This window comes from Hydra vulgaris, chromosome 09 (genome assembly GCF_038396675.1).
Source record: "Hydra vulgaris chromosome 09, alternate assembly HydraT2T_AEP".
Taxonomy (NCBI): domain Eukaryota; kingdom Metazoa; phylum Cnidaria; class Hydrozoa; order Anthoathecata; family Hydridae; genus Hydra; species Hydra vulgaris.
The window spans coordinates 8950745-8975859 of NC_088928.1; the positions used below are offsets into that span (position 1 = coordinate 8950745).

At 26.7% G+C, this 25115-nt stretch overlaps 1 long non-coding RNA gene across 2 annotated transcripts; it reads right to left on the reverse strand.

Moving 5' to 3' along the window:
- Nucleotides 1–12627: 12627 nt before the first annotated feature.
- Nucleotides 12628–24313, reverse strand: LOC136085004 (uncharacterized). 2 transcript variants are annotated; one of them, XR_010640994.1, is made up of 3 exons: nucleotides 24123–24313; nucleotides 20784–21273; nucleotides 12628–13644 (listed from the first exon to the last, which is right to left on the reverse strand). It is a non-coding gene; the product is annotated as an uncharacterized LOC136085004 (long non-coding RNA). The 2 variants fall into 2 exon arrangements; XR_010640995.1 differs by lacking the exon at nucleotides 12628–13644 and having other exon boundaries at nucleotides 20534–21273.
- Nucleotides 24314–25115: the final 802 nt, after the last annotated feature.

The window sequence follows — 25115 nt, forward strand, 5'->3', positions numbered from 1 at the left end:
CATTAATGTAAAATAATAGAAATAGTATGTAAATGTGATAAATTAGTAAAAGAAAAATCAATCTTTGTTGTAAGTTCTGTAACGTCGAGTCTAACCAAAAGCCAGCGTAAGGAGTGAATATAAAAGCCACAACAATAATAAGGGAAGTGCCAGTCGTAAATCAAAGAACCCAAGATGGCTTTAACAGCAGTGCAAGGAGAGTCTCCAACTTTAGACTTCACCAACCCACCAAGGATATTCCCAGGGAGGGGGCAGCCCCGCTTATGGGACTATTGTCAATAACTGTCAGCAAATGTAGCCATAATTTTTAATTAATACATAATTTAACCATGTATAGGTGTTTTATCCATTGTGGATTCATCGAATCCACAATGGATAAAACACCTATACATGGAATAAACACTGATCTATGGCTCAAGCAGAAACCGCTACAACAAATACCCGGAACCAGCATAACATCTTATCACTGCTCAGATTATGTCATGTGCAACAGTAAAAATGTAAAGACAATATTATATAAAATAAATAAACAAACAAACAAAAAGTCATTCAGTTAGGAGGATGGAAAAACAGAAAAAGCCTTTGAGACGTGTAGGTGTATATGGGCAAAGATATATTTGTCACAGTCATTGTCAATGTATATAAGACTAGAAACCGCATACTCTTTCATATGGTTGCCAGGCATTATGTATAACGCAAAAAAATTGCTACATACATAATAATAGATGTATATGTAAATTTGAATATTTTATAAAAATACTGTTTATAAAAATACTGTACGCATACATTATGTTGAATTTTAATAAATGAGTTTCGTTGTTTATATTTATTATACTAAGAAAATTTTTTTATATTACTTGTACTAAGAAAAAAATATGCGAGGCAACCTGAGCGCGATGCCACCGGCAAATGCCTGCTTTGCCTGTGCTTAAAACCGCCGCTGATACTATTAGTAAAAAATCTACAGATACTACATTTGGAATACATTCTAAAGATAGTATATTATATATTGGAAAAAAGCCAATACATATTAATGATGATGATATAATTATTGATGATGAAACATATTATGGTACTCCTGGTCTTTGGAAGTTGATAACAAAGTTTAATCCTAGTAAGGATATATATGGAGTCGGAACAGGAAAAGGAACAAAAATACAAACTGAAACTCTTCCTAGCGATGATAATGCATTAACTGAAATGCTTGAATTACGTATAGCTGCATGAAAAGCAAGTAATACTCAATCAAGAAATGAAGCTGTTGCAATTTGTGATGAATTATTTTGACAAGGTATAATAAATAGTTTACAGTATAAAACAGTACAAAATAATGTATAATTATATATCAGTGCATATAAAAAAAATATAAAGTACATAAAAAACGCTAATTGTTCATAATAAGAGATATGTAAAGAAACATGTTATTAGAGGAAGTGGTATATTCGAAAGAATAAGAGATTTATTTAAACAAATAAAAACGTCAAATGTAACAAGAGTATCATCAGCTATGATGAAGAAGTTAGCTGCTAGTGATTTAGGAAAAAGTGCAATAACTGCTGCTAAATTAGCAGGAAAAGAACTTTCAACATCAGCGATAGAAGCTGCAAGAAATGCTGCAGTTGAAAAAGAAAAACAAATAATTGATAAAGCATCTTCAAAAATAGTTTCACAACCTGCTACTAATACAAAAATTGATGAAATAATTTTAAATTTGGTTTGATCTAATGATCTGATTAATAATGGATCTGAAAGACCTTAAAAAAAATAATGTAGATGATACAAAAACAAATATAAATAAATTAATGATGGGGTCTGCAATAAGATCAGTAAAAAATTAAAAAATGGAAATGCTATAAGAATAAAAGATCTAGTTAAAAATGGACTCGGTCTTCGACTTGCTTAAGACCTCAATGAGCTATAGCTTAGACTTGGATAGACTTGCGAAATTTTTTATACAGTTATTAGTTTTTTAAGAATTTTCAATCAAAAAAAAATTTTTATATTGTATATAAAAAACAAAATGACAACTTATTAAATTTTACAGAAATGTTGAACAGAAGTATTAAATTTTACAGAAATGTCAATCGTAGATAATGGAATTGAAAGATTTGAATTCCATGAATACGAGCCAGTGGTTTGTACAAATCTAAATAGTGCTGGAGAAATAAGAATCGACGTTGAGCAACAAGATTTGTTCACACTACGATCTGATGCTTATCTCTTATTTGAAGGACAACTTTTTAAACTTGCTGATGGAACAGCTTATGCTAATACAGATGCAGTGACGCTTACAAATAATGGTATTATGCATTTATTCAGTCAAATATCATACCAATTATTAAACCAAGATATAGAAACTATTTATCACCCAGCTCAAGCAACTACAATGTTAGGAATGCTGAGCAACTACAATGTTAGGAATCAAAGGTGACACTTTTGATTCAATAGATTTATAAAAATTATTCCTTTCTACATCTAATGGGATCACATGTGGTATAAACAATTATATTTTATTAAGATTAACTTTTCCTAAAACTGCAGCAGCAAGCTTAAAAATTGCGCCATCATCGTTTTTTCTTACAAGAGTTATTGTATGTTTAAACCCATAAATAACTTTGTCGTAATCATCACAGAATCCAAAAATGTGTCTTTAAGGTATGCAAAATGAAAATGTTCCTTTTGTAGTTGGTTTCTGAATTATGTATGCTTGTCTCAATGCAAACCCTGAGTTATCAGCAAGTATTGCTGTTGTTGCAGTATCTTTATACCACAATTGATTTAATCCTTGCGCTAATTGAAAGTTATTTGGGTTTTTAAGCATTCCTAACATTGTAGTTGCTTGACCTGGGTGATAAATAGTTTCTATATCTTGGTTTGATAGTTGGTATGATATTTGACTGAATAAATGCATAATGCCATTATTTGTATGCGTCACTTACACAGTAAGTTTTCGCGCTCGTCAGTGTGATACTATATCTGTTGCACAATCTAACACATTTTCTTGGAGATTGAGCGTGAAGGCATCTCCTGAAAAACCAAGATACATTATTGTTGCATTTCAAACAAGTAGAGATGGAGACCAAAATGCTAACGCTTGAATATTTGATTATTGTGACTTGAAAGTATGTACATTATGCTTAATCAAGAAAGATATCCTGCTGTTGATTATAATTTGTCAATCCCCAAATCAGCAGTTTCCAAAAGCTAGAGATGCAGCTGTGTTTAATGTTAAATTTTATCAAATGAATGAATTGATCACAGTAATATAACTCCTTCTGACTTTAAAGATTTATACCCACTTTTTGTTTTTGATGTTAGTAAACAATCAGAAAAATTAAAATCATCAACAATAGATGAACATATTAAAGCAACATTTAATACAGCTGTTCCAGCAGATACTGAAGCTTTTTGCAGTTGTAATATCTGATAGAACGATTTATTAAGTTTTTTGAAAATTAAATATTTTTGAAAATTAACTAAAATTTGTTTTCTTATATATATTAAAAAATGAAATACACGGAGAATAATTTTAATACATGAAAAGAATGAAATACACACAGAAATGTTTAAAAAATCTATTAGAAGAAAATAGCATTTCAAAAACATCTCACAATATCGCTACATTGCTAATGATTGCTATAGATAATGTGTTAATAAATAAAGAATCACTTATGGATTAAGTGAAAGAAGTAAATAATAAAAGACCAGTTGGCAGACCTAGAATACATCCAGTGAAAAAAACAAATGAGAAAAAAACAATCAAGCCTAGAATACATCGTGAAAAACAAGAAAAAATTATAGATCCAAAATATGAAAGATTAAGAACAATTAAGAAAAAACCAGTCACTGTTAAGTTAACAAACATGGAAATTGGAGAAATTAAAATATATAAATCATTATATACGTGAGACTAAGTATGGATGGAGATATCTTGAATTACGTGATGGGAAAGTTGATAATGGATTTACGATTGAAATATTAAATGCTGAAAAAGATTCTGAAAAAAATTCATACAATAATAAATAAACAAATAAAATCTTGTCATATAAAAATTGAAAACAAAAATGTCACAGAATACGATATAATTATAGAATTATCTAACGATTATTTACCTTTTTCAAATAAATCAGTTAAAATTAAAAAAGATGGTGAGTTTAAAATAGAAAGAGTTATAAAACCTTCTTATAGAATTAGAGGGTGGAAACGTATAAAATGTTTATAATAAATATACGCTTAAAAAGCATTTAAATGTACTTTGTAAATATTTTTAATAAATAAAATCTTGTCATATAAAAAAAAATGGAAAATATACTAGATCAGCATATTCCAGCTATATAGCATCTTCAGAAATTTTAACTCCTACGCCTTTTGTATATAGAACATTGTCAATTACAAAAGACAGCAGATTGCAAAATACCGAAATATTACTTATTATTATAGAATACGAGGATGGGTATGTATTTAAAAATCAGAATAAATATATAATTAAAATATAACAAGATTTTTTTTTATTTTTAATTATTTAAAGAAAATGAAAATTAAAAAAAAATATCTTGTTATATAAAAATGGAAAATAAAAATGTCAAAGAATTAAAACAAATTGCACAAGAGCGAAAAATAAATATTATAGAATGAGAAAACGTGAATTATTAGAAGCGTTAGCGCACACACCAATGACCGCACACCTGTAATTATAACGCAATCTGCAGCAATTAGTAACACACCGATTGAGCAAAGACCATCGCAATCAACAGCAGGTTGGCTAATGTCATATGTGCCTAATAAAATTAAAAATACAGTCAATACATCTGCAAATTGGCTTATGCCATATGTGCCTAATACAATTCAAAGTACAGTGAATTTATTGACAGCAAGAAAGAATCAACTGAAAAAAGTAAATTTAATTCTATTGCAGATTGGATTGTGTCATACGTATCTGATACAATTAAGAACAAAGTCAATCAATAAATCAACTCATTAAAAAATTTATACAATAGATTGAAATAGAAGTTAGAAATAAAGATGAACCTGAACTAAGGTTGAACCTGAAAATAAAGTTAAAGAAACAAATACAATAAAATTTAAACTAAATCAATCATCTATTAAAAATGTGACAAAACAATTCAAAGCTAAAGGAAAAGGTTACGATGCTTTATCATTCATAAATGCTGCTTAAAAAATTGTGATTAAAATAATAAATGAAAATAGAAATTCAAAGGTTTATATAGCTCTTACTTGCTAGGAGGAAGTATTATCAAATCTGCTATATTTAGAACTAATAATACAGTTGTATTAGAATCAACAAATTTGAATGAATTATATAAAAGTGCTGAGCATAAAATTTTAGAATCATTATCATCTTTTGAACAGTTAGGCTCAGGTTGGAGGTTTGTTTATGTTGAAAAGATGGAAATAAATGTTATCGAGTATAGTCCTATTAAAGCAAAATCATATATTCCACTTGATAAAAACTAAAAAAGCAATAATTGATATGAAAAATGAAGGTAACAAATGTTTTAAGTGGTGTGTTGCAAGAGCATTAAGTCCTAAAGATAAAAATCCTGAAAGAATAAATAAGAAGCTTAAAAATCAAGCAGAAAAAATAAACTAGAATAAAATAAAATTTCCAGTATCATTACACCAAATCACACAATTTGAGAATAATAATCAAGATAAGTGTTAATGTATTTGGTTTTGAAAACTCAGAAGTTCATTTTTTACGTGTGTCTAACAATAATGATCGTAAACATTTAATAGATTTACTATTAATCTCAAATGGTGAAACTAATCACTTTTGTTTAATAAAAAGTTTGAGCAGATTACTTTCTTCACAAACATCTAGACATCAACATAAAGTTTATTATTGTAGGAATTGCTTATCAGGATTTAATTCTGAAGAATCATTATCTAATCATAAACTTTATTGTGAAACACATGATTCAGTACGTATCAAACTTCCACCACCAAATTTGACAATACAATTTATTAATCACAATAAATCAATGAGAGTTTTGTTTGTGGTATATGCTGACTTTGAAAGTTTTATCAAAACAATTGACACTTGTGAACCAAATCCAAATGAATCTTATACTAAATAATATCAAAAAGATATTCCAAGTTCATTCTGTTATTATATTAAATGTTTTGACGAAAGTATTTATCAAAGCAGTCCAGTTACATTTACTTCAACTAATGAAACAGATGATGTTGCACAAACTTCCGTTGACAGCTTAGAAAAAGATATTAGGAAAAATTATGGCATGATTAAATTTTCAAAAAAGATTATATTTACTGATGAAAACAAGCATGATTTTAATGAAGCAATATCATGCCACATTTGTAGAAAAAAACTTGAAAATGATAAAGTACGTGACCACTGTCATATTACTGCAAAATATAGAGGTGCTGCTCATCAAGATTGTAGTTTAAATTATAAAATTCCAAGATTCTTTCGAGTACTACAATTTATCTGGTTACGATTCTCTCTTATTTATAAAGAATTTATCAGGAGAAAAGTTGTGTTGTTTACCAAACAATGAAGAAAAGTATATTTGCTTTTCTTGAGAAATCAAAGTTGATGAGTTCATTAATAAAAAAGGTAAGAAAGTTGAGATTAAGGGTGGACTTGCTGAGTGATTACGATATATTACTAATGATAAAAAAAGGTATAAGAAGTGGGATTAGTATGATATCTAATAGATTTGGAACTTCTAATAATAAGTATATCGGCGATGCGTATGATCAAAGCAAACGATCAACCTATATACAGTATCTAGATGCTGATAACTTATATGGATGGGCAATGAATAAACCTCTTCCTACGCATGATTTTAAATGGATGAATGAAAATGAGTTAACAAACTGGAAATCAATTTCATGTATGCTAGAAGTAGTTTTAGATTATCCTGAATATCTACATAACGAACATAATGATTATCCGCTCGCACCTGAAATAATAACTATTGATGGTGTTGAAAAATTAGTAACTAATTTAATTAATTAGAAAAATAATGTCATTCATTATGAAAATCTTAAACTGTATGAAAGATTAGGATTAAAGATTACTAAAATTCATTGAGGAGTAAAGTTTCAAGAAAGAGCGTGGTTAAGTGAATACATTGAAAAAAATACAGATCTAAGAATTAAAGCAACTAATAAGTTTGAAATAGGTTATTTTAAACTCACGGATAATTCATTTTTTTGTAAAAATAATGAAGAATATTTAAAAATGCATCAAAAACTAACTTTGAAAGTAGAACAATATTTGATGAAAACTTAATACCAGTACATATGAAAAGAAAAAAATTAAAATATACAAAACTAATTTACTTAGAATGTGTATATTAGATTTGAGCAAAACTCTAATGTACAAATTTTACTATGATTACATAAAAAATAAAGATGATAGAGCGAAATAAAAACAGAAGACATTTATGCAGATATAGCTAAAGATATTGAAAGCAAATTTTGATAAGAATCATCCTGCATTTAATAAGGTAGGTTTTAAAGTTGGAGCTAATAATAAAGTATTAGGAATGTTTAAAGATGAATCAAAAGGAACACAAATTGAAGAATTTGTAGGACTTAGATCAAAGTTATATTCTTACAAAGTACACGGAAAAGAAATCAAAAAATGTAAGGCAGTTAAGACAAATGTTATTAAAAAAAGCATAACTCATAAAGATTACAAAGATTGTTTATTAAATAAAAAAAGGCACATTAGGAAAATGAATGTCATAAAATTCCATTTACATAAAAATTACACAGAAGAGATCAATAAAGTACGATTAAGCGCAGAAGACGATAAAAGAGTTGTTTTAAAAGATGGTATACACACATTAGCATATGGACATTACGAACTAAAAGAAAATAGTTTATAGGTCAAAGAAATCAAAAAGGTCAAAGAGGTCAAAGAGCTCAAAAAGCCCAAAGACTCCAAAGATGTCAAAATTGTTTTTTTAAGTAAAAAAACAATTTTGTAAAATCAAAAAAATGTAAAAATTAATAACAATTACCACAAACTTATCAATGTTGAAGGAATAATTTTACCAAATGATCCACTAACAAATTTTCAATTGATAAAAGCAGCAAAAAAACTTATTTTAAAGGTGTATTTGTAAGAGATGAGTTACCTAAAAATACACAAAAAAAAGAATGTGGAATATTAAATACAGGAGATTTAAGTACGCAGGGATTTCACTGGATTTGTTGGTACATAGACGGAGGTAAAAAACTACGTTTTGACTCTTATGGACTACCACCACTAGTTGAAGTTGTTAATTATTTAAAAAGTCCTGTTAATTGTAATAGTGATGGAGTTCAATTTGGAAATACCTCATTCTGTGGACACTTGTGTTTATATGTTTTAAAAAAAATAGATGAAGTTTATGATTATTATTAATAATCTATGGTAATTTAAAAAAAAAATCTATCGTAATTTTTTTTTTTAATTTTCTTTATATATATAAAATTCCTGTTGACAAATTTGGACGCGACACTAATTCATCTGTAGCTGTAGATGGTTTAACATTATCTCAAGCTACTAACTTGTTCATTAGGAGAGATGGATATAATAATGCAACTAGTAATATTAATATGAATTATAAAAAATCAATAAATGTAGCAGAACCTACTAACTCACATGATACTAGTATAAAAAATTATGTTGATAATAAAACACTCAATCATAATGAACTAGGAATAACACCAAATTCAAGTTTAACATGCCTTGGATTAAAAGAACAGACTATTCCACCAAATATAGGTCCTGATGTAACAACAGTTTTTTTACAACCTTCTGATCCTGGTATTCTCAGAAAACTATGGTTAGCATTCCAAGGATTAGAATCATAATGTTCCAGGTAACGTATTTCTTATAATATACGCAAATCATACACTTTGCTTAGGAGATTATTCTACTTCTACAGATAGTGCTGGAGATAATAATATTTCTTTAGTCTCTGATTTTTTATTTTCACCACTTGACACACTTGGCCATTCGTTTTATGGAAACTCTTTACAAGGTTGTAATGTACATACAACTAATACATTAGGAGGATACTTTACACTAGATTTACCATTTACTACTAGTCAAGTAATTCAATTATACAATAAAACTTGTCAAAACCTTAAATACCTTGGATACCACCTTTTATTACAGAACTATATCAATACCTCAATCATTATCATCTATTAAATTATACTCAGAAACATTTAGATCTATTAACACATCTTATGGTAAAGAATATATATTATTAGACACTACAGACACTGCTGATCAAGGTGTTTATCTTAAATATATTAGAATGCATATTATCGGCGTAAGAGCGATTCTTTTTGACTAGCGGCTTTCGACATGTTTTGTTGATGGACGTCTTTTTGTTTTTGTTATGTTCTCAAAATTACGTTTAATTCGGACCGTAGAGAAATCTTTACTTTTTCGGAAACTTCGATTTAGATATGGTCTCAAAGTCACCTTTAATTGGGACCGTAGAGAAGACTTTACTTCTAAACAATATTTTTCCCGCTTCGTTACATCGTTTTTATATCACGACTATTATTATATATTATTGCTTTGTCACCAAAAATAATTTTTAAACCACTCATTTAGCTTAAATTTATCTGGTCTTATTTTAGTATTTAGTTAATCTTATTACAATATTTTTTAATGTATGATTTATCCGCTGATTTTCATATTATTACTATTATCAAGGAACTTTTATGCTACACTATCTTACATTCATTACTCAGCTTTGTTTTAATTTTCACAGACGCAATTTTCGTCTTTTATTATTATTCGGAGAACTTCTTATATCCTTCACTACATGTTTAAATCTTTACATTTTTGCAGGCGATATATATATATATATATATATATATATATATATATATATATATATATATATATATATATATATATATATATATATGTTTTTTTCTACTTTCAAATATTACTTGATTTTTAGTTATGATTTTAAGTTGCGCGGGTTGTTTCATTTTCTTACACTTTAGATTGGTTAACAAAATTCGAATGAAGTATCTATGACAGCGTTAGAGTTTTTTGAAGACTCTACTATGTTTTATTTTATTTTAAAAGAGTTTTTAATAGGGTATATTGCCATTTGATTGTTTTTGGTTTATTTGTGCTGGAAGTACCTATGTGGTTTAAATCGTTGACATATTGCATGGTCTTAGGGGAAAATTTAATAGTATTTTCTGTTTGCACACTTTAGTTGTTTTAGTTTTGTTTCTGGTGTTTTTATTTGAAATCTAATTTATAGTGCTTAGTTTTTTCGACCAGTGGTATGGTAAGTGATTTATTTAACTATTTATATTGTGCAGTAGATCAACACTTTTTATATCATATCATCAAAAAATATTAGTGTTTTACAAATTTGGGTATGGTTGGGTTTTGGCTATTTGTAGTGAATCCTTTTTTATTGCAGTATGGAATAGGCGTAAGTCGCGGGGTAAAGCATAAGTGGCGATGACGTTTGTCTGACGGGATAAACTAGTTATAAGTGCTGATCCTCATGAAACGCCAGTAATAATAGACGCGACTCTGAGGAGATGTTTATTACTTAATCACTACACGTATTATGTTTACACATTGGCATTAATGTTTTTTTTCCATTCTGAGGCCTTTCATTGTTGTATGCATACTTTTTTTTTTTTAATGTATTTTTTGTTTTATATATTTTTTGCTTGGTGATATATTTTCTGTTTATCTTAGTTCATATTAGTATTTATATAACAATTTATTTTTTATTATTATTGTTAGTACTGTTTAGGTGCATTGTCTGTCTTATTTTAAATATTCCTCTATTAATCTTTATTTTTGTCTTGACAACTGTCAAAATATGCTTTGTTTGAAAAATAATTCTCCTTTATTCTAATGTACTTCATTTCTTCCCTCAGGCGTTCACTGCTCGTGTGTGACCATTCGGCGAATTTTATATATGTCAGAATTATATATATGCCAAAGTTTATAAATAAAGAAGGATTACAAAGAAAAACTTTTTGAGTTGCAAACATTTTTACTTTTGCGCTTGTCATTTTTATTCAATTTTCTTTTTAATTAAATCTAAATGAATTATTTTTTACAATTATATATGAAACTTGTTCAAATATGAAAATTTACATAATATAAAAATTATAATTAATTTATTTATAAAACCATATTAAAGTTCCCTACATTCACCCCTTCCCCAATGTCTTTCAAAACAAAGTTGAAAAAATAAAAATTAAGTGCTAAAATTGCTGTACAAAATAGCGTATGTGCTGCCTATCATGCAATACATACGCTATTTTTAAGTATAAGTTTGATAAAATAACTCAAACCTTTTTATTTTTATAAATGATCTTTTTATCTTTCTAAATTTTTCAACGGATTGCCATTTTGCTGACAAGACCATCTTACTCATAACAAGCAAATCTCTTAAAAAAATTAACACACATATTAATCGCAATTTATCTAATCTACATTATAGGTTTAAGCTGAACTCATCATTTTCAAACCAAGTCAATCTAAAATCTATTAACATCTAAACTTTAAACTAAGTAGCCAAAAAAATCTTTCCCGTAATTTTAATAAAATAACTTAGAATCAAAATTGACTCAAATTTATCATTTTTCTTTCATCTTAAATACTTAGCAGTAAAATTATGTAGATCAAATACTTTACTCAAAATATACCATGCTATTTTTGGATCACATCTATTTTATTCTTGTCAGGTTTAATGACAAAGGAAGTCTCGTGCTTTTTTAAGATTATCTAACCTACAAAACAAGGCTTTAAAAACAATGTCAAAAATATCATTTTAATTCTGACTTTTACTTTCTATCAAAAAAACTCAAACTATGTAATCTTGTTTATCTAATAAATTGTTTATTTGGATAATTGTTTTTGTTATTATTATTATTGTTAATAATATTATTAAATACCACATCAAATACACCATGATAAAAAACTTTATAACAATTTTTTCAAAAATGGATCGTTTCCATTTGTAGATAAACCAACTAGAATCACCGAAAAAACAGCCTCGCTAATTGATAATATCATAAAAAACACTAGTTTTAATGAATCTCTAAAAAAGGGAATTATTAAAAGTGATATCTCCAATAATTTCCCTATTTTTTTCTCTATAAATATAGAAACAAATGAAATACGAATTAGCAAACAAATCTTTTTTAAATGCATCTACAACGAAGCAAATTTATCATCGTTTTAGGTTCAACTGTCATTGCTTCATTGGAAAAATATAAACACTTCATCTGACATTAAGTTAGCTTGCAACGAATTCCTTAAATCTTTTTATTAAATATATGATGCATACTTTCCAAAACTAATTCTGAAAAATGTAAAATGGCCACGGATTGCGAACAGCCTAAGAAAATATTTAAAAGTCAAACAAAAATTAAATATTTAATAAAATTAAAAACATTTATTAAAACATTAAATATTTAAAAGACAACTTCTAAGACAATTGAAAGTAAAATCTACAAAAATATGCAAAAGTTTTTGAGAGACTTAAAAGGAATCTAAAAAAAAATATTATTCTAATTTACTTAAGCAAAACGAAAACCATTGCAAACGCACATGGTAAATTTTAGGAGAAATTACTGGTAACATTAAATCTAAATCACGCGCTTTAAAAAATGGCATTAAAAATAATGTTGAAATCATATGTGATTCTCATAAAACAGCAATTAAACTAAACAAATTTTTTGTCTCAGTTGAAACTAATTTGGAAAAAGGAATTCCAAATACAAAAAAAATTGATATCTCGTCCATTGCAACAACTAATCGTGACGCTTTTGGATTATCTTTTGAGGAATTTGAAACTGCTTTTAGTATGCTAAAACAAAATAAAACGAATAGTTTTGATGATATAAATACCAATATATACTAAAAAATCCAAACGAATTTATTAAAGGCATTCTTTTTAAGATTTTTCCATCTTCAATGAGACAAGTAGTTTTTCCTGATCAATTAAAATATCAAAAGTTACACCAATATTTAAAGGAGGAGATTTAGCAAATGTTAATACCAATCGCCCAATATCTTTTCTTCCAGTTTTTTCAAAAATAGAAATTATTTATTATATATCAAATTATTTATTATATATCAAAAATAGAAATAAGAAAAAATCATGTATAACAGAATTTAAACTAATTTTACTGACAATCATCTGTTATTTAACCATCATTAGGGACTTTTTTTTTTAAACACTCAACAAAACACGCGATTTTCCTGCTGAAACGTAGTATCACTGAATAGTTTGAAAAATTTGAGTATAGCTTCGGCATCTTCATTGACTTATCTAATTCCTTTGATACTATAGACTATAACACTGTTTTAAAAAAACTCAAAGGTTACAGAATAACTGGAAATGTCCACAAATCGTTAAAAGGTTATTTAAATAATCGCAAACAATTTGTAACTGTTGGCGCTCCTTCACTAATGAGCTTGCTAAAGATTACCAGTGGTTTTTCACAAGGATTAATTCTCGGACCTCTTCTTTTTCTTATATATATTAACGTTCTTCATAAAGTATTCAGATTAAAGACAATAATGCTTGTCGATGATACAAACCTATTTTTATCTCACAATAACATCCCACATTGTTTCAATTTATTAACCTAAAATTAAAAAAGATTTCTTACTAGTTTTATTTAAACTAATTATCACTAAACGTTAAAAAATTAATTGGAATTTCTTCTATCCACCTTCTAAAAAAATCTATTCCAAACAAAATGCCATCCCTTTTTATTGATTATGTTGAAATAAACAGAGTAAATGTTACAAAATTTTAAGGTGTTTATATTGATGATTACTTGTAAAAGTCATATTGAAAATTTATGCAACAAAATTTCAAATAGTATAGGAATTTTATATAAAGTAAGAAGCTTTTTGAATAAGAAAAGTCAAACTCAGTTATAATTCTCTTTTATTTGCAGCCATATTGACTATGCAAATATTGCATGGTCTAGTACCAACAAAAGCAAACTTGAACCTCTTCATCGTCATCAGAGGCATAGAGCAAGTTTAATAAATTTTAGTGAACGTTTTACCCAGGTAAAGCCTCTATTAAGAAAAATGAATGCACTAAATATATATCAACTTAATGTTTATAATGTCCTTTGTTTTATGTTTTTATGTGAAATCAATTCTTCCCCGGTTTCTTTTCATAATTTATATTTCTCAAAAAGATAAAAATAAATATATTTAACACAATGAAAATTTTATTAAGCAACCGTATTTATATATATATATATATATATATATATATATATATATATATATATATATATATATATATATATATATATATATATATATATATATAGTATATATATATATATATATATATATATATATATATATATATATATATATATATATATATATATATATATATATATATATATATATATATATAGTATATATATATATATATATATATATATATATATATATATATATATATATATATATATATATATATATATATTTGCATATCCCCTTTTACCTTCTATTAATCAAAGAACTTTTAAATTTTTTTACCTTCTATTAATCAAAGTCTTTTATGTAATTTTTTTTTTTTTTTTGATATATTGTATATATAACAGGTTTAAATATTTTCAACGGACTTTTCCGTTAAGCAAAAAATTTGTAATTATCTTGGTTTATCTTTTACTAATATTACGAGAAACTATCATGTCTATGTAAGCGGTTCTCAACAAGACTTAACTGTTTTCTAAAAGTCACCATCTTACGAGTTACTTCAAGAAAATAATAGGATAGTTCAAATTTTAACTAATTTTCTCTCTTATTTGGATTTTTGAATACATCAGTAAATGTAACATCTATGATTCTACTAAAGAAACATTGTGTAATCTTTACATTAAACCATCACACACAATATTTCCTCGACTTTGTTTAGCAACACATCAACAGAAATCATGTGAATCATTTGATGATTATATCCAGCACCTAAAATACTTGCCAAAGATAGCAACTACAAAAGCAGTTATTGCATTACAAAACTAAGACGGCTTCTCTCAATTAGAGACCTGACATTAGAGGTTACGTTTAACAAAGCTAGAGCTTACGAATCTGCAGAGAAACATTCTGAAACATGTCCTCAGTTTATCAAAAACCTACTTTGACAGCATCTATTTCTGAGAATACAGAATTTCTTATCACATCTGCTGCCATTCCAAATAGTAACAACTCTTTTAAAACAAAGTTTGCTTCTTCTGTAGAAATGGTGTGCATTTGATATAGGTGTCTAGTTAAAAATGCTACCAGTAACAAGTGTGGAAAAAAAGACACATTGCTATAAGTATGTTTTTCAAAGCAAACTACTTCCAACTTAACAGCTGCATCTATAGTAAAACCAACATTAGCAACTATTAGAAGTATAAATCCAATTCTTTAAAAGTCTAGTTGCAATATCACAATCAATAGTCATTTGAACAAAGCTCTTATTGATAGTGGAAGCTCTGATAGTTTTATTCACCTTAAATAAGTCAACTAACTCTCTCTCAAGCATCACCAAACTAACTGCTCTGTTCAAATAGCATCAAATTCTTTGTCAACATTGATTTTTTGAGATTTGTTTAGTTAAGATAAAAGTTCATGACTTAAACTATTCCAACATAAGACTACATGTTATGGACAAAATGTTTTCTGATATTATTTTTGACATTAATTTCCAGTCACAGCACCAAAGTGTAACACCTAAAATAGGTGGAGTGAGAGCACCTCCTGTAGTTGGACTTGCTACATTAAATGTAGAACCAATGGATCTGTTCAAAAACCTCACTCCTGTCTGTAAACCACTATCAATTTATCAAAAAAATGGTATAATTTTGAAGTGTCACACAGTTAAAAAATGGATTTCATTGAGAGCTTGTCAGCAATCATGACTAGATAAGTAGTGCTACATCTGTTTCCTCAATGTGATATATCAACTATTAAACATATGTTTTTGTATCTAAGCAGTTGCCTATAAGCTTGGGAGAATTTTACTCTCCATAATTAATTAATTTTACTGCTGAAGAGTTAGATAATCTAATTATCACTAAACGTTAAAAAATTAATTGGAATTTCTTCTATCCACCTTCTAAATGAAATTATTTATTAGAGTGAAGCGATTTTCATGGCACAAAAAAAGTTTAAAAATAAACATTCTTATAAGCATTCTATTAGTTATAACAGAAAAGTAAAAAAATATTTTTGGATTTAGATGAGTTCTTGAGGCTCCTTGTTGGACATAAAACATTTTATGGATCCTTATATTAGTGAACATTTTTCATTTAAGAACTCGGGTACTCATCAGGTACATTTTTGCAATTTTTTTTTTAACAATAAATTTTCCTAAAAACATATTTTCATATCTAACATTTTGTTCTGCGTTTTTTGAGTACCAGGTCGTCAAATTGAGAAAAATAATTAAAATTTTTTCTCATATTCCTCAAATATTTTGATTCTTAAAGGAACCTCCGGAACTTTTTTTTTTAAAAATAAAGTTACTTTTTTACTAAAAGCAACAATTCAAAACACAGGCAAACCCAATTTCTAAACTTTTTCAAACTGCTGAACCCTTTTGTGTATGTTAAGGAGGCAACAAGAAACCAAGCAAAGACTGAAGCATTGCATTAGCAAAAAGCTGGTCAATTAACTGGATCTGTACTAAGCGAAATCTACAAATGTGATGTAAATGGTATCACTTCAACATCAATTATAAAGAGTATTTGTAATCTTTTACCAATCAATTTTTATGCTTCACCAATTTAACGCGATTAAATGAATGGAAAACTATCTATTCTTTTATACCACTCAGTAAACTTGGGCGGAGTCATTGGAAATCAACGGACTAGCTTGACAGATATTTCTTTTTTTTATGTATTTAAAGATAATAACCTATATATCTTAAAAGAAGACCATAACTATAATTTCCAAATCCAATTAAAAAGCAGGGTAACTCAAACTCAGTATTGTGATTTTATGGTTTGAACTCCATCAGAGTTTTTGGTGATTCAAATTACCCCCTGAAATCAATTTTATTAATGATGTTCTTAAAAATGTTATTTTAACATTTTCACGTTAACATGTTTTGAGACCGTAAAATTTGAGCGGAGCTTTTGACAGAAAGAATTAAGACCACTGAAATGAAAAAGTCTAATACATAAAGTTCATCCGCTAAAAAAAATTTAATTTGTCTTTATAAAAAATTATATTGTTTGTTTTATGATAAATTGTGATGATTGCGAGAATTAGACTTATTTGTCATGCATAGGCCTAAAAAAACTACCTAAACTAAATATTGTAACAAAGTATTATAAAGAGTGTTAAAAGAAGAAATAGAATAGGTTTATATATCTTAAGTAAAGGTTTTTAAATACATCTCTTTTTATATATACATTAAGAAATTGATTTTGTCCTAAGTTAATACGTTCACATTAACACGGTGTCATTAACCTGTCAGTCATATGCATATTTATGTTCTGTTTAAAATTTTAGTGGGTTGTTGGCTCACCCGTGAGTCTTTATATGTATATATGTGTTCTGTTTGGAACTTAAGCACAGAGTTGATAAACCCATAAATTATTATGTGTAAATTTTTGTACTGCTTGGACCTCTGGCGTGGTATTGGCTAACCCGTAATTCATAAAATGTTTAATCGTGTTCTGTTTAAACCTCTGGCGCGGTGTTGGTTTACCCGTAATTCATTATATGTATATTTGTAACTTTTTTGGACCTCTGGAGAGGTGCTTCCTAACCTGTAAATCATTATGTGAATATTCGTGCTCTGTTTTGACCTCTAGCGTAGTGTTGGTAATTCTGATGTATTAAACAATTTTATTGGAGATGTTATAAATAAGATTTCTCCAAGATAGAACTTCGTCAATAAATACTTCGAGAAACTTTTGATGATTTATAAAGATCATTTATGTTTATTAAAAAAATAACTGGACGAAGTATGAATCCTTGCGGAACACTAAATATTATGTTCATCTATAGATAAGATATAGAACCTTTATAGTAAACAAACTGTTTACGGTGAGTAAGATAACTTTTGAAAAATAACAGGGTTTTATCCTTAATATCATATGGCATTAGTTTTTTAACAGGATTTGATGATTGATGGTATCAAATGCTTTGAAGAAATCAGTGAACACTCTTGGTGTAAAACAAGAGTCTTTAAAAGAGCCAGTTATATTGTGCGTAAGTTAAAGAATAGCATGCTCTGTGGAACTAGTTTTTTAAAACCTTATTGGTTTCCGTATAGTATTTCATTTTCAATAAGAAAAAAGTAGATTTGGTTATATATTGTTCATTCTACAAAAAACTGGAAGAACTAAAATAGTGAGATAATTTATTAAATTTGTTCGATCCAATAATTTAAAGATTGGAGTTAATTTTGCTAATTTTAGTTTATCTGGAAAAGCCTTTTTGCAATTGATGTTTTAAACATTTTATACATCGTAGGAATCAATCACAACATTTGTGTTAATATTATCATATCCAGTTGCTTTATTTCAATTTAATGATTTAAAAGCATTTTCATATTCTTTAAAAGTTAACTCAGTAGATTTAGATTAGAGTTTATTGGTGCTTTAAACTCATTAACAAATTTGTCTTTAATATATTGAATACTACTGCCTAATTTTGTTCCGATAGCGGTAAAAAACCTGTTTAATTCAAATGCAGTATTATTTGAGTTATTTATTATTTTCTCGTCAATTTTAATAAAATCAGAGAGAACTCTAGAGTGAATTTGCATTTAGCTTAAGTTTTCCACACACCTCCTTCATAACTTGCCACACACCTCCTTCATAACTTGCCACACACCTCCTTCATAACTTGCCACACACCTCCTTCATAACTTGCCACCTTTTGAATAGTACTTTTATTTTACATGTTTGTTGTGTTGTTCATAAAACAAACATTTGTCTGTGTTTCTGAATATTGTTAGGATTGTTTCTTTCAAACTAAAAACCTTTTCCTGTATTAATTGGGAATGAACTGTATCTGCGTGATTCCTTATAAAATGGATTAGATGTACAAGTTTCACTTAGTTCTCTGTTTTTTTTACCAGTGTAAAATGTTTCAGCAATAATAAACCTGTCTGATTTATCAAATAAGTTAGTCAACGTTTGTTCACATGCCTACAATTCAGCTTTTAGAAGATCAAAGATTTAACATCCTAATTAATATTGTTAATAAATTCACGGTTTATAATTAATGTTAGTACTTCTAGTATCCTGTCTAAAAGTATTGAAATTAGGAAAGGTGGATTTATATTACTATTAACACCTAAACTTTCAAGACTTCTTTTTATATTTCTTAGGTGTCAAAAAATATAATTAACCGATATTTAGATTGCACAAGTGTGGAGTTTATATATTTTATATAATAATAAAAATAATAATAATAACAATAACATTAATAATAATATTTTTCTGACAAATAGGAAAAAAGAAAGTTTTTAAATTGTGAAATAGAGTTGATTGATTAAAGATAAAGAGGTAAATTATTGCACAATTTTTATGCATTGGTTTGTGCTATTTATTACCGTATTTTACCAAACAAAAATTTGGGATAATTTATAGTTACTAAAAAACTGAACATAATAAAGAGAACTTTTTTAAATGGTGAAAAAAATGCAATTTTTGATTCCAGGCTAATAAACAATTTAATAGATAAGCAAGAAAACATAGTTTGAGTTTTTTTGATAGAAAGTAAAAGATGTCCGAATTAAAATGATATTTTTGAAAGCATTTTTTTTTTAACTACTATTTGTTTTATAGGTTAGATAATCCTAAAAAAGCATGAGACTTGCTTTGTCATTCAAACATGACAAAGATAACTAAGGTGTAATTCAAAAACTGCCTGGTTTATATTGAGTAAAGTTTCAAAATTGACATAATAACGGATTTTGGCTTGCACCCCCCATTTGATCGACACAATTTCACTACTAAGTATTTAAGATGAAGGAAAAAAGATAAAATTGAGTCAATTTTGATTCCAAGTTATTTAATTAGATTACGGGAAGGATTTTGATGTTTATAGAAAGCCGTTCAAAAAAATAATTTTAACCTTCTTGCACCTTTGCAATTTTCAGGAATCTGTACAAACTGTTATGAATGATTTTTATTTTATATTTTATTTTATATAATGAGCGTAAAACGTATTTATAAAATATATCTCTTTTATAAATTGTTGTTATATTTGAAATAATGCAGTTTTTCTAATTATGTCTAAAGGATAGCTTTAGCAATATAAATCGCCATCCCCCTCACTCCTTCCCCCCTCGTTCTCCCGAAAAAACATGGATGGGGGTTTCATATAATTAAATTGTTTTTACTGAACTAAAGCAATGTTTTTTGCTCAAATATAAAGTTTTCTATTGCATTAAGTTTCGGTAATCCAAACATAATGGCTGCTTATTTTAAATAAATCTGGTCAAGATCATTTTTTTTTTTCGTGTGAGCAAAGCTATAGAAAAAAAAAGATGAATTAATGAAGCGTAAAATGTTTACAAGTATTAACACAGCTTGTCTTCTCATACATTTACAGTAAAGTTGAATATAGTAAATACTTAAATAATAACTATAAATTACATTAACTTAGTCTTATTATATAAGTTTTCTTTTAATTTAAACATGTTTTAATTATAAATTACGACCGTCACGAAGAAAAATTTCTTTAAGATAAAGCAAAATTCGTTAAGAAAAAAAGTAAGAAAAAAAAAAAAAACGTGTAATACCATTGTGAATCGCTTCAAAAATTGCAGCATTATTATTTTACTTCAGCGGTTCTCGGTGATTGGACCTCCCGGTCTTCTTCGAGTTTCCGCGTTCTTTATTATTTTTATTACAAAACCTTTTTATTGAATTTTCTTTCTTCTATTTAGATTTTTATTTTTTTATTTATAAAAACTGTAAAATGAATTATTAAAAAGTTGTAATAAAAGAACAAAAAAAAAATATATATATATATATAATTAGTATTAAATATATTTATATTTTACGATAATAATAATAAAACCCTTTAGTTTTATTTAATATTGAAATTAATTATTTATAACATTATATTTTCTTGTGAGACGTCATTCTTTTAAATACATTTAAAAACTTTTTAAGATAACACGGGGATACACATTGGTAGTAATTCCCATTACAATCTTTATCTGTGGTACAACTTTTATTGCCGCCAGTTTTATTTTTGTTTGTATAACACCACCAAGTTTTATCAATCTAAAATAGTTGAAGTGATAAATATTTAATATAGACATTCTACATTTGATAAAATATTTAATATAAGCTAAATACTCCCTCCATTCTGAAATTCTGTTCCGATTTGCATTTAAGGTAAACAATCATTAAATACAAATTATGTTGTTTTTTTTTGTTACTATAACACAAAATATAATTTAAAATATTATTTTAATAATATATTTTATACATATTCTATTATATAAAGAATATATTTTATATAAAAAATAAAAAAAATTATCAACAAATTATCTTCAATAATTCTTTACGTTGAATACAAGTCGCAACAGTATTTCAGTATTAAGAGGGAGTATTATATTTTAGATATTTAAGATGAACGAATGATAATTCATAGTACTCAAAAAAGTTGTAAACTTAATAATATGATAATATTAAAGTTGAATTTTATAAATAAAAAATAAACGAAAGATGCATTTATGTATTGATCCTTAAAACATTTTAGTTCACAGGAGGCGAAAATATTTAAGCCATTTTTTTATCTCTTCGATAATCATTATTAGTGACTTAAAACATTGTTTCAAAATTTGAAACAATATTTAAAGTCGATAATTATGATTAATAATGATTATAAATTTTGCAACATTTAATATTGCTAAATTTATTAAGTGTAAAACGCATGCGCTAACATTCAAACGTCTTTATCTTTATATTTATAAATAAATTTGTGAAAAGATGCACAACACTTTTCACAAATATACCAAATACCAGATTAAAAAAAAAAGATAAAAAATAGTTGGCAAAAAATTGCCTCACAGCACTACATGATAGGTCGCTAAGCAACACGTATTGTGGGTCGTTTTGGTAGTTGGTTAATGCCTTAAATTATTTTCAAATTTATGGGGTTAAGAAAAATGATTGGTGCAAGTGCGCCCAAAATCCGGAAAACTTGTATGAAAAAATATCTGAAATTATGATTTTTTTTTTAAGTAAGACAACTAGTTAGAGTATTGACTTTTGACGAAAAATTCAAACTATTGACGAAAAATTAAAATGATCTAATTTAGAAAATGTAAAGATATGTAAAGATAAGACTTTTTCCAGAAAAAAGGATAAATACCTATAATTTAGGGCAACTTTCAGTGATTTGTGGACACTTATTACCTAAGTAATAGCGGGTGGACACAGAAAAATCTTGTCAACTTTAAATTGAGGTTTCTCTAAAACCACAAATTGTTTTTATTTCTTTTATTTTTCTAATCGACCTGATCTTTAATTGTGTTGATAAACTTTAGTTTACAAACAAATAATTTAAAAAATGTCTTGGAAACGAATTAAGGTACGTAAAAAAGTTGTGAATTTTTATTGCAAAAATCCATCGACTTCATATTGCTTGATTGCTAAACGTACCATTGTCCCAAATTCTACAGTCATAAATATTATAAATAAGTTTAAGACTACTCAAAGCTTCGAAAGAAAATCTGGATGTGGTAAAAAGAAAACTTTTCATAAATCCAAAATGTAAAGTTGATTCTCATACTCTTTTGGCAGATTGTGCTGCTTCTCACTATTCTAAAAAGTTCAACATTGGTGCAAAGATAATAATGTGAAAACTGTTTCTGAAGATGCCAATCCTCCAAATCAAGAAATAATAAGAGAGGATTTATCTTCAAAAATAGAATGTTTAACTTGAGAGTTCGAAAAGAGACAAAATGCTCGACTTACCTTTGTTAAGTTCCAAAAGTTTCTTGAGTCTAACTGTTAAGATACGAGATTTAGTAAACTGAAAACAATGTCTAGCATCAACAGCACCTTTTTACATTGATTTCTTGCAATAATAAAAAAATGGTCTCAAGAGAGTTGTTCTTTTGAAAAAGATAAAATGATTATGTAAAACTATACATGCCATTTTAATCATAGCTTATATATTAAATATGTTAGAAAAGATATTAAGTAAGAAATTACCAACATATTTTAGATTTATAAAGTAACTCTTTTTTTTAAAATGTCTTTATTAAAACCTTTCAAAAGTTTGTATAATTTAATTTGCACGCGCTGTTAAAAAAATTAGAAAAAGTATTAATAATATTAAATAGCATAGATATTTCATTGCTGGAATTTATATGAATTGTTATTATGTGATTTATATTTATATGAAAATAACTTTGTTTGATTTAGTTGCAGAACTCTATTTGGTATAAACCTGATATACAATGTGAAAAATGATTATTTTGCGAAGTCAATACTTTATACTGTATGTCTATAGAGCATTTCCTAAAAGAATTTCACATGGAAGCTTCACAAAAACAAATTTTTCGCAAAGAGTATTTTGTTAAAGCTTAGTTAAATTAAAAAAATGTAGTTATACTTTCAATAGAATAAATAAAAACTATAATTTATAACTAATGCTTAAACTTTACTAAAATAAATTTTCGGAGTTAACGTAATTAAACTTTGAAGTAGTAAAACCATATTTCACCATAAATTTAATGAAAAAAAAATAAAATTATATTTTGATTCATAAATATTTCTAATTGTTGATAAAAGTAATTTATTAGGTTTTATAAAAATTTTATACAACAGTGCTTCATTCGCAATCAGCGCGTTCAAAGAAACAAAGTTTGTCCTTTCATCGAGTTAAATATTGACAAATCAAAAATAAAAGAACTAGTAAAGGTCTAACACCAGGGCCTGCATTAAAATCGTCATCGACTTGATTATCAACTGCTTAATGTTGCTCATCAATTCATCGACAAAAATATCCCTTACTTAAGTCGAGTATTATAAAAAGCTCACATTTCTATTAAAATTGGCTTAGAATTTGCTATAAACTTATCAATAAAGCAACAAAAAAAACAATTTGACAATCATACCGTGTTGATGTTTGGATTTTTATTATAGGCAGGCATGAAACTACAATAAGCATAGCATTTTGACTGATTACAACCATATAAAACTTTATTCTTAGATGCTGGATCAATTCCGTTTAATTCACATTTTATTTGCAAAACTGCTGCAAAGACTGCCACTATATAAATTATTTTGTTCATTTTTTGCTGCTTTTTTAACTATAAATAAAGTTTTCAAATTTTATATTTTCATTTAATTTGTAAAATATTTATAAATATATATATAAATATATATATAAATATATATATCGATATATATATATATAAATATATTTATATATATATATATATTTATATATATATATATATATATATATATATATATATATATATATATATATATATATATATATATATATATATATATATGTAAAGAAAAACTACAAAGTGTAAAAGTATATGAAATAGAGTATAACATCTAAGCACAAATAAGACATTTAACAAACATTCTAACTAATAAAAAATATCGGGAAAATTAATGTTTTATGAGCTAGAACTGATGAGTGTTTGGAAGTTTTGCTTTATATAAGCTTCTAAACAGTCTACGAAAAAGGAATCAAAAGTTTATTTTACATTAATTTTTATGGAAAGAATTGAATACAGATTAAAATAGTTTTATCGCTTTAATGAAGAAATTATCCTTGTATTTTCAAAGTTCAATAGATTGTTTGAAAACATTGGGGCTACAAATTAACTCTATGCTTTACATTTTAGTTTTTTGATCTGTTACCTGTTATTTACTATAGGCTTTGTAAACTAGAATAATTGTTTTATTTTGATTATAACTAACATATCATAAATAAAAGCAATGCTTAATTATAATTATTATTACTGCCCACACACTATGAATACTGCCCACACATTACGAATGCATTTAATAGCTGTGTTGAGTAATACTTAACAATAAAAATGTTTAAATGTGAAAATGTTTAAAACGTTTAAAATGTTTAAAACGTT